The following is an 8557-nucleotide window of genomic DNA, read 5'->3' on the forward strand; positions in this document are numbered from 1 at the left end:
TGCCTCTCCTTTGCAGCTGCCTTCGGTTAAGCTCAAGCAGGAGAGGCTGAGAGGTTGGCCAAGCCTCCAGAAAGGATGATTCTTCTGAGAGGACAGACATTAAGCATTAAAGGCGTCCAGTCCGGCCGATGTGGCTCAGTGGTTGAGGTCAACCCATGAAGCAAGAGGTCGCTGGTTCCATTCCTGGTCAGGGCATGTGTCTGGGTTGCAGGCTTGATCCCCAGTGTGGGGTGTGCAGCAGGCAGCCGATCAGTGATTCTCTCTCATCATTGATGCTTCTATCTCTCTCCCCCCTCCCTTCCTCTGTCTCTAAAAGTCAATAAAAACATACATTTTTTAAAAGCTTCCATTCACCGTATTCTGTGAAGCGGTGAGGAAAACATAAGCCTTTCCTGGGGAGGAGGCCTAGCAAGGGGTTTCAGCTCTCAGCGGACATCACAGGCTTGCTCCAGGCTTCTGCGTGCAGCTTTGAAAGGTCTGGGAGGCGGTGGGGATCCTTTTATGAAAACACGGGCGTCTGTCACCCCTTGGCCTGCTCACCCCGCAGGCGACTTTGTCTTTCCCACGGAGCTGGGAGCTCGGAGCTCCTTAGGGAGCCCTGGGCCCTGGGATGAGCGCCACGTGACTTCAGCCGGTTCACTGGCGGATCAGGACTCAGTTTCTCCTGCGCTTCCAGACAAGGCCACATTCAGCGCCCACGTGGCTGTCTCAGGCCTCTGCAGGCGCCGCTGCCCTTGCTTTAACTGCTCGGGACGGGAGCAGGACAGCCGCTTAGAACAGCGATGGCGAACCTATGACACGCGTGTCAGAGGTGACACGCGAACTCATTTTTTGGTTGATTTTTCTTTGTTAAATGGCATTTAAATATATAAAATAAATATCAAAAGTATAAGTCTTTGTTTTACTATGGTTGCAAATATCAAAAAATTTCTACATGTGACACGGCACCAGAGTTAAGTAGGGTTTTTCAAAATGCTGACACGCCGAGCTTAAAAGGTTTGCCATCACTGGCTTAGAGGCACCACTGAGCAGTCCCGTGGCCTCTGGGTGGCTCATTTGTACTCACATTGGCGGGGGTGAGGGTGGGAGTTGGGGGGCATTTGCTGGCCCCGGTCCAGAGCTGGAGGCATCTCAGCGGTTGGTGAGAGATGCCAGCGGGGGTTAGAGACAGAGGCCTAAGGAGCTGGAAGGCAGCGGCTTGCCTTGCCTGGCATCAGGCTGCCCGCCTGGCTCCTCCGCTGCGGACACAGCTGGGCCGGGCGGCCAGGGCAGCGCCATGGTCACCCACGTTGCCTTGGCACAGAGGCCTGCTCCCGCCCATCCGTGACTTGAAGGGCGCGAAGAGGGGTGGGAGGCGGAAGGAGTGCTAGAAATTATGGGTTTGTTCACGAGGGGAAATGGTGGGGTTGGGTGGTGTCCGCCCGGAATGGCATCTCAGCAGTGGCAGCGTTACCGGAAGAGCTCGAATAAAAGGACGGATTCAGCACGGCTGGGGCTTGGCGTCTCTGGGCGCCCATTTGGGAGCCAGGTCTTGGGGGTGGACCCAGCCCAGTGTTAACACAACGGCATGAGGAAGGGGGTGGTAGGTCTCTCCCAGGGGCGGCTGACACAGCTGTTTCATGATGTGTCTTTAGAAACACCGAATGTCGGCACAGTCCCGACAGGCGTGGCCTGCCTTTTATTTCACAGTGTTAGTGGCTGATGTGCTGGGCCTCGGACAGTTCCGGGCGGTTGTAACATCGCAAATGCCCGTCCAGGGCCTCAGTAGTCTCTGGAACATCGAGGTGTGTGGGAGGCAGGCCCACCTTCCTGCCCAGTTTACCACCGAGCCCACTAAGGCCACAGCAAGGCCAGTGAGAGACTGAGGGCGAGGCAGGTCGGGGAGGACAAGGGCATGGACAGGAGTGGGGAGCGGCTGGGAAGGGGGAAGGAGTGTGGGTGGAGGGAAGCGGCTTCCTCTCTCCAGGGCTGATCCCTCACACCATCCATTTCTTATCAACACAAATGCCCGAGGAGCCTGAGCACACGCACGGAGCGTCCTGTTCCAGAGCTGGGAGGAGACAGCTTAGTGTCCTGGTGGGAGTGTGATGGGGAAGTTGCCGAAGCGGCAGCAGAGGCTGCTGCTATGGGAACCGCCTCTGGCCATCCCTGGAGGACCAAGCTTCCTGCCCTGAGCCCCATGGTGGGCTCAGACCACCTCTCAGGACAGAGAGGGAGGCATCCTGCCCAGTGAGATAAGCCCTGCAAAGACCCCCAACACCCTGCCCATCCCGCAAACCCCAAACACCCTCTCCATCCTGCAAACCCCAGACACCCTGTCCATTCTGCAACCCCCCCAGACACCCTGTCCATCCCGCAAACCCCAGACACCCTCTCCATCCCGCAAACCCCAGACACCCTCTCCATCCCGCAAACCCCAGACACCCTCTCCATCCCGCAAACCCCAGACACCCTCTCCATCCCGCAAACCCCAAACACCCTCTCCATCCCGCAAACCCCCAGACACCCTCTCCATCCCGCAAACCCCAGACACCCTCTCCATCCCGCAAACCCCAGACACCCTCTCCATCCCGCAAACCGCCCCAGACACCCTCTCCATCCTGCAAACCCCAGACACCCTCTCCATCCTGCAAACCCCCAAACACCCTGTCCATCCCGCAAACCCCCAGACACCCTGTCCATCCCGCAAACCCCCAGACACCCTGTCCATCCCGCAAACCCCCAGACACCCTGTCCATCCCACTGAGGAAGGAGAGGGACAGCTCACCGAAGCAAGACCACCTCCTATCCTGGGCTTTTCCACTTCAAATGGAATTTGAACTTTTTAAAGTTTGTTATTCTCTCTCTCCAAGGCAAGGAGGCCAGGAACTTTTAAACACATTTATGGCAAAACAATTCTAGACATTAAAAAGCTTTCCAGAAACCATATTTTGATGACTTACTTGTAAGCAAATTGCAAGCTTTTAGTTTGAAATTTTGTTTGCAATTTTCCGAACTGAATAGAAAAGCAATTTTAGAATGTGGGAGAGCAGATGGAAAATGATTTTGGCACACTGCATCTGTATAGCCTGTATTTTTCCACAGGTTGTGACCATTTTTCCAGGACTCACTTTTTGTGTATTTTCTTTCCCCTTCAATTTAAAGTAAAATGTCGCTTGCTTGGTGTGTGCAATGTATGTGTGTATTTATGGACATGTATTTTCAACCTGGAACTCATCAACATTAAAAATGGTCATTTCCACCCAGCTGGTGTGGCTCAGTGTCGACCTATGAACCAGGAGGTCAGGGTTCGATTCCCGGTCAGGGCACATGCCTGGATTGCAGGCTTGATCCCCAGTGCGGGGCATGCAGGAGGCAGCCGATCAATGATTCTCTTTCATCGTTGATGTTTCTATCTTTCTCTCCCTCTCCTTTCCTCTCTGAAATCAATAAAAATGTATTTTTAAAAAAAGGAAAAATGGTCATTTCCTTCCTCAGTTGGCCACTGTGCAAATACTGTTCTTTCAAGGACCATAAAATCTACAATGTGTAAAATACACAGACACAGTACAATGTGGAGGACAAGGTGTGAGAGGGAGGGGAGACATGTGCCATTCCCCACCCCCTGCAGGGGGACCCCTCAGTGGAGGGGAGGCAGGGCATGTGGACTCATGTCTGCACCCCTGGCCCCAGGCCCAGGGCTTGGAAAGCATGGGTCCCCGAACACATGTGTTGAGTGAATCCAAACCCGCGCAGCTCCGCCCAGCGGGTGCCAGTGCTGGCGGAGAGCCCTCCTCCCGCTCAGAGCTGAGCTGGGGCGTCGGCTCCAGCGTGTTGGCTTCAGAATTTGGAGTGAGGGATGAAAAACGTCTCCTCCCTTGTTTGCTGTGCAAACAATTTCCCCTTTGTGCAGAGCAGGAGACATGAGCACATCTGTGTGAAGAGAAGCAGGGCAGGGCGGCATCGTAACCAGGAATAAAGGGAGGGGACCCAGGGCAGGGCAGAGGGCTCCAGCGGGCCAGCGGCAGAGGGGGCTTTTGTACCTTTTGAAAATTAATTGCTGTTTATTAGATTCCTCATAGTGGCAGATAAATGAATTAAATTAATAGGACCTGATTTTTTAAAATATTTTTTTAAAATTGATTTCAGGGAGGAAAGGAGAGAGAGAGAGAGAGAGAGAGAGAGAGAGAGAGAGAGAGAGAGAGAGAGAGAGAGAAAGAGAGAGAGAAACATCAATGATGAGAGAGAATCATTGATCAGGCTGCCTCTGCACGCCCCACACTGGGGATCAAGCCCGCAACCTGGGCATGTGCCCTTGACCGGAATAGAAGCTGGGACCCTTCAGTCTGCAGGCTGACGCTCTATCCACTGAGCAACACCAGCCAGGGATGAACTGATTTTTTAATCAACCAAACACTTCACACCACATACTAGTATTCTGTGGTCAGTTGTTGTGAGAGGTGGAAGTCGGTCCCACGTCATGTTTCTGCATGTGGTTTCCGGCTTTCCCAGCTCCACTTCTTAAAGAGACTTCCTTCCCCCCCTGAAGTTCTTGGCTCCCTGGTCAAATTTTTAGTTGACTATATGGGAGGGCTACGTCTGGGCTCTCAACTTTGTTTACTGGTCTATTTGTCCATGTTTATGTAGTGCCATTCTGCGTTAATGAACATAGATTTGTAGGGTTGTTTGAAATCAGGGAGTGTGTTGCTCCTGACTTTGTCTTTCTCAGGATTGTGTGGCTATTTGGGGTCTTCCACAAACTGTAGGTTTTTTTTTTCTCTTTTAATATATTTTTATTGATTTCAGAGAGGAAGGGAGAGGGAGAGAGAGATAGAAACGTCAATGATGAGAGAGAATCATGGATTGGCTGCCTCCTGAATGCACCCTACTGGGCATCGAGCCCACAGTCCGGGCATGTGCCCTTGATGGGAATTGAACCTGGGACCTTTCAGTCTGCAGGCCAACGCTCCGTCCACTGAGCCACACCAGCGAGGGCATGTGGGGTTGTTTTTCTAGTTTCTGTGAGAAATGCCACTGGGATGGAGGACTCAGCAGTGAGGCCAGAGTGGGCTTAAGATTTATCTCGTTGAGTGACAGAGGATAAGGGCAGCAAAGAGAGAAAAACAACCCAGACTGAACGAGCTGAGTCACCAAAATATAGATGGAGAAGTCCGGTGAGCTCAGGGAACGGTCAGGGCCTTAGCACTGTCACCGCATTATAGCAGGCACAGAGGCATCAGCACACCAGGTGCCTGTCAAATGGAGACACAAATTAACCGTTTTGGTTAAAACTTGCCCAAACCAATTAGAATGCACATTGGAAAAATGGATCCTACTCAGAAAGCACAGTAAGTAGAAATACTTAGAATTAACGTTAGTACGAATTACAAAACAAAACAAGCCACACACACACACACACACACACACACACACACACACACACAGCGACAGTTCAATGACAGACACACAGTGACATCTGAATGGGAGGACAGACTATTGTGAGCGTGTCAATCTCACCCAAGGCCATTTGTACGGTGAACGCTCTCAGTGGAAGCCTTTTTGGGAAACCTGATCTAAAGCGCCACTTCTAAAGGGAGAATCATCTTTAAAAGTCTTATAGAGGGGTCACACCCCTGCCTTCGTTTAGTCTAAATACCACAGAAAAGATGATTGAGAACACCTAAGAAATTCAAGGAACAGAAGAGGAATAAAGGGTAGACTATTACTAAAGAGATATCCTATGAGGCTCCAATAATCAAATAATTGGTGCTGGAATCTGTAGTGACAGATGAGCCAATCTGTCCATGTCAAGCGTGCCTGAGACCGAGTTCTGTGAACACCCAGCTCATCTCACGGACTCTGAAATGCCAGTCAAGGCCAGTGGCTCAGGGAAATCACAGGTCCCACCAACTGTCAAGGTGCCTCACGGGGTCTTAGAAGTCAGTGCTGTTTGGGGGGGCTCTCCTGCTCTTACCCACAGGGCCTCTGGCGCTGTTCTCGGCATCCCCCACCCCCCAGTCTCTACCTACCTCCCCCGCTCCCTCTGGTGACTGGCTGGCCTTTACTGCACAATCTTACCTCTGGGTCTGACAGCCCTGCCCTCCCCTTGGGCCAGGCTGGCCTTGCCCAACCTTCCTCACTCCATCTTGTATCACAGGCTAAAGCTCTCACCCCCCATTCCTCCGCACCCCCCAAGACTCCTCCACCCCCCACCCCAGGACTGGACCCTCTGCCGTCAGGCCGGTTGCCAGGGGGTTGTGATTTGGACTAATCTGTGGAACAGGTTGTTGGAGAACTTGTAGGGAAACTTCGAGCCACCTTCGGCGTCTCCTCCAGACAAGACGAGCTGCCTGATAGGAACTTACAGACAGCGAACCGCAGACAGGAGGGAAGGGGAGCGGGTTCTGTGCGCACGCCACCGCGCCCTTGTCTGGGCACATCGGGGGCACTCTGGCCTTGCTCGGCTGCCCTCTGCTTGTGTAAATGTGCCATGTCTCGAGATTCAGTTATTCTTCTTCAGTGTCTGATCACACCTTCCCGGTGCTAAACCCGAGGCCTTCTCTTTCCATCTGAAGATTTCTCTTTCCCTTAGGTGGGCCTGCGCCTTTCATCTGTGCACCCAGTGCCTCCAGGGAAAGCACGAGGGGCAGGAGGAGCAAGGAGGCGGCCTGGGCCTGGGCCTGGGACTGTGACAGGGACATGCTCAGATGCCTGAGAGCTAGTGCAGTGGGTGACGGCATTTCAGACGGACCCGCTTGTCTTACTGAGCTCATGTTCAAAATGACCGAGGACATCCCACATGGGCACTTGGCGTGAACCGAGGGGCGGGCCAGGCGGTTATGAAAATAGCGAAGGTGTGGTCTGGGCCCTGTCCTCTGCCTCATGTGTGGCTGCGTGGCAGCTGTGACCGGGTGAGGGGGCAGGGAGGGTCACGGCCGAGGCTGCAGGCAGCCTGCTGACATTCTCACTAGTGAGAACGCAGGGTCGAATCTCCCGGCAGCAACGTAGAAAGCTACGCATCTTCATGCCCACACCCAGGCTTGCATTGTCTCTCTGCGCATTGTTTGAAAATAGCAATAATATTTTGGAATAAAACTTCTTTTTTTCTTTTAATCCTCACCCGAGGATATTTTTTTCCATTGATTTTTAGAGAGAGTGGAAGAGAGAGGGAAAGACAGAGAGAAACATCGATGTGAGAGAAACACATCAACTGGTTGCCTCCTGCACACGCCCTCACCAGGGCCCTGGCTGGGGAGGAGCCTGCAACCGAGGTACGTGCCCTTGATTGGAATTGGACCTGGGACCCTTTGCTTTGCAGGATGACGCTCTATCCACTGAGCCACACCAGTGAGGGTATGGAATAAAACTTCTTTAAAAATATTTGGGACACATTTGCCATCTTCATTCCTATGGGAGTGTGTGGGCTGGAGACGCCAAGGAGGTAGTAAGTGAATGACCTAGACCAGCGGTCGGCAAACCGCGGCTCGCGAGCCACATGCAGCTCTTTGGCCCCTTGAGTGTGGCTCTTCCACAAAATACCACGTGCGGGCGCGCACGTACAGTGTGATTGAAACTTCGTGGCCCATGCGCAGAAGTCGGTTTTCGGTCTGGGCGAGTCTATTTTGAAGAAGTGGCGTTAGAAGAAGTGGGGGTACGTTCGCTGAGGTCGACCCCTCAGATTGAGGACGTTTTTAGCAAAGGCCAGTTTAGGAGGACCCTAATTAAGTTAATAACAATGTACCTACCTATATAGTTTAAGTTTAAAAAATTTGGCTCTCAAAAGAAATTTCAGTTGTTGTACTGTTGATATTTGGCTCTGTTGACCAATGAGTTTGCCGACCACTGCCCTAGACAGTGGGGTTGCGGTGAAGAGAGAGTGGATGTCCCCGGAGGGCGCCAGTGCTCGAGGCTGGTGGCTGCGGTCACGTGGCCAGGAGGGCCCATCGTTCGCCAGTGATTGTTGCTGAGAAGCCCCAATCCTAGGTTAGAACTAATGGAAAGCGTTTTAGGAACATCCTTATGGGCCTAGAGAAGCCAGAGCTCACAGGCAGGTCCTGAGCCCCAGCTGTCAGTTTCCACCATCGAGACAGGCCCCAGCCATCCTGCTTCACCAGGTCCTTCCGTTGGAGGTTTCTTAGGGGGAACATGTAACAGCGACCCCGGGAGGCATTCGAGGGGATGGGAGACGGGTCACTTTCTTCGCTGCATCTGCCGGGGGGACGACGCCCTCTCCCAGCCGCCCTCCTGACCGCCTCTTTCCTTTTGTCCTCTGGGGTTGGTGGGTGCCACTGCAGGAACTGTGTGTTGGAAGGAGAGGTTGGGACGGGGGACATTACACAGACAAGGTACCAGCCTTACGGGGCGGGACTTGGCCGCGTGGGAGAGGCAGGTGTAGAGCAAAGGCCTGGCCGCAGCGTGGAGAGCGGGCAGGTCGGCAGGTGCCAGTGTCCCGGGGCTGCGGTACTGAGCTCGCCAACCGGGGGCCTGAAACGGCAGAAATGCGTTCTCTCTCAGCACCGAGGCCCGCAGTCCGGGACCAGGGTCGCGGGCCTCCACTGGCTTCTGCTGGGCCTGGCTG

The sequence above is a fragment of the Myotis myotis genome, unplaced genomic scaffold, assembly GCF_014108235.1.
Source record: "Myotis myotis isolate mMyoMyo1 unplaced genomic scaffold, mMyoMyo1.p scaffold_m19_p_6, whole genome shotgun sequence".
Classification (NCBI taxonomy): Eukaryota; Metazoa; Chordata; class Mammalia; order Chiroptera; family Vespertilionidae; genus Myotis; species Myotis myotis.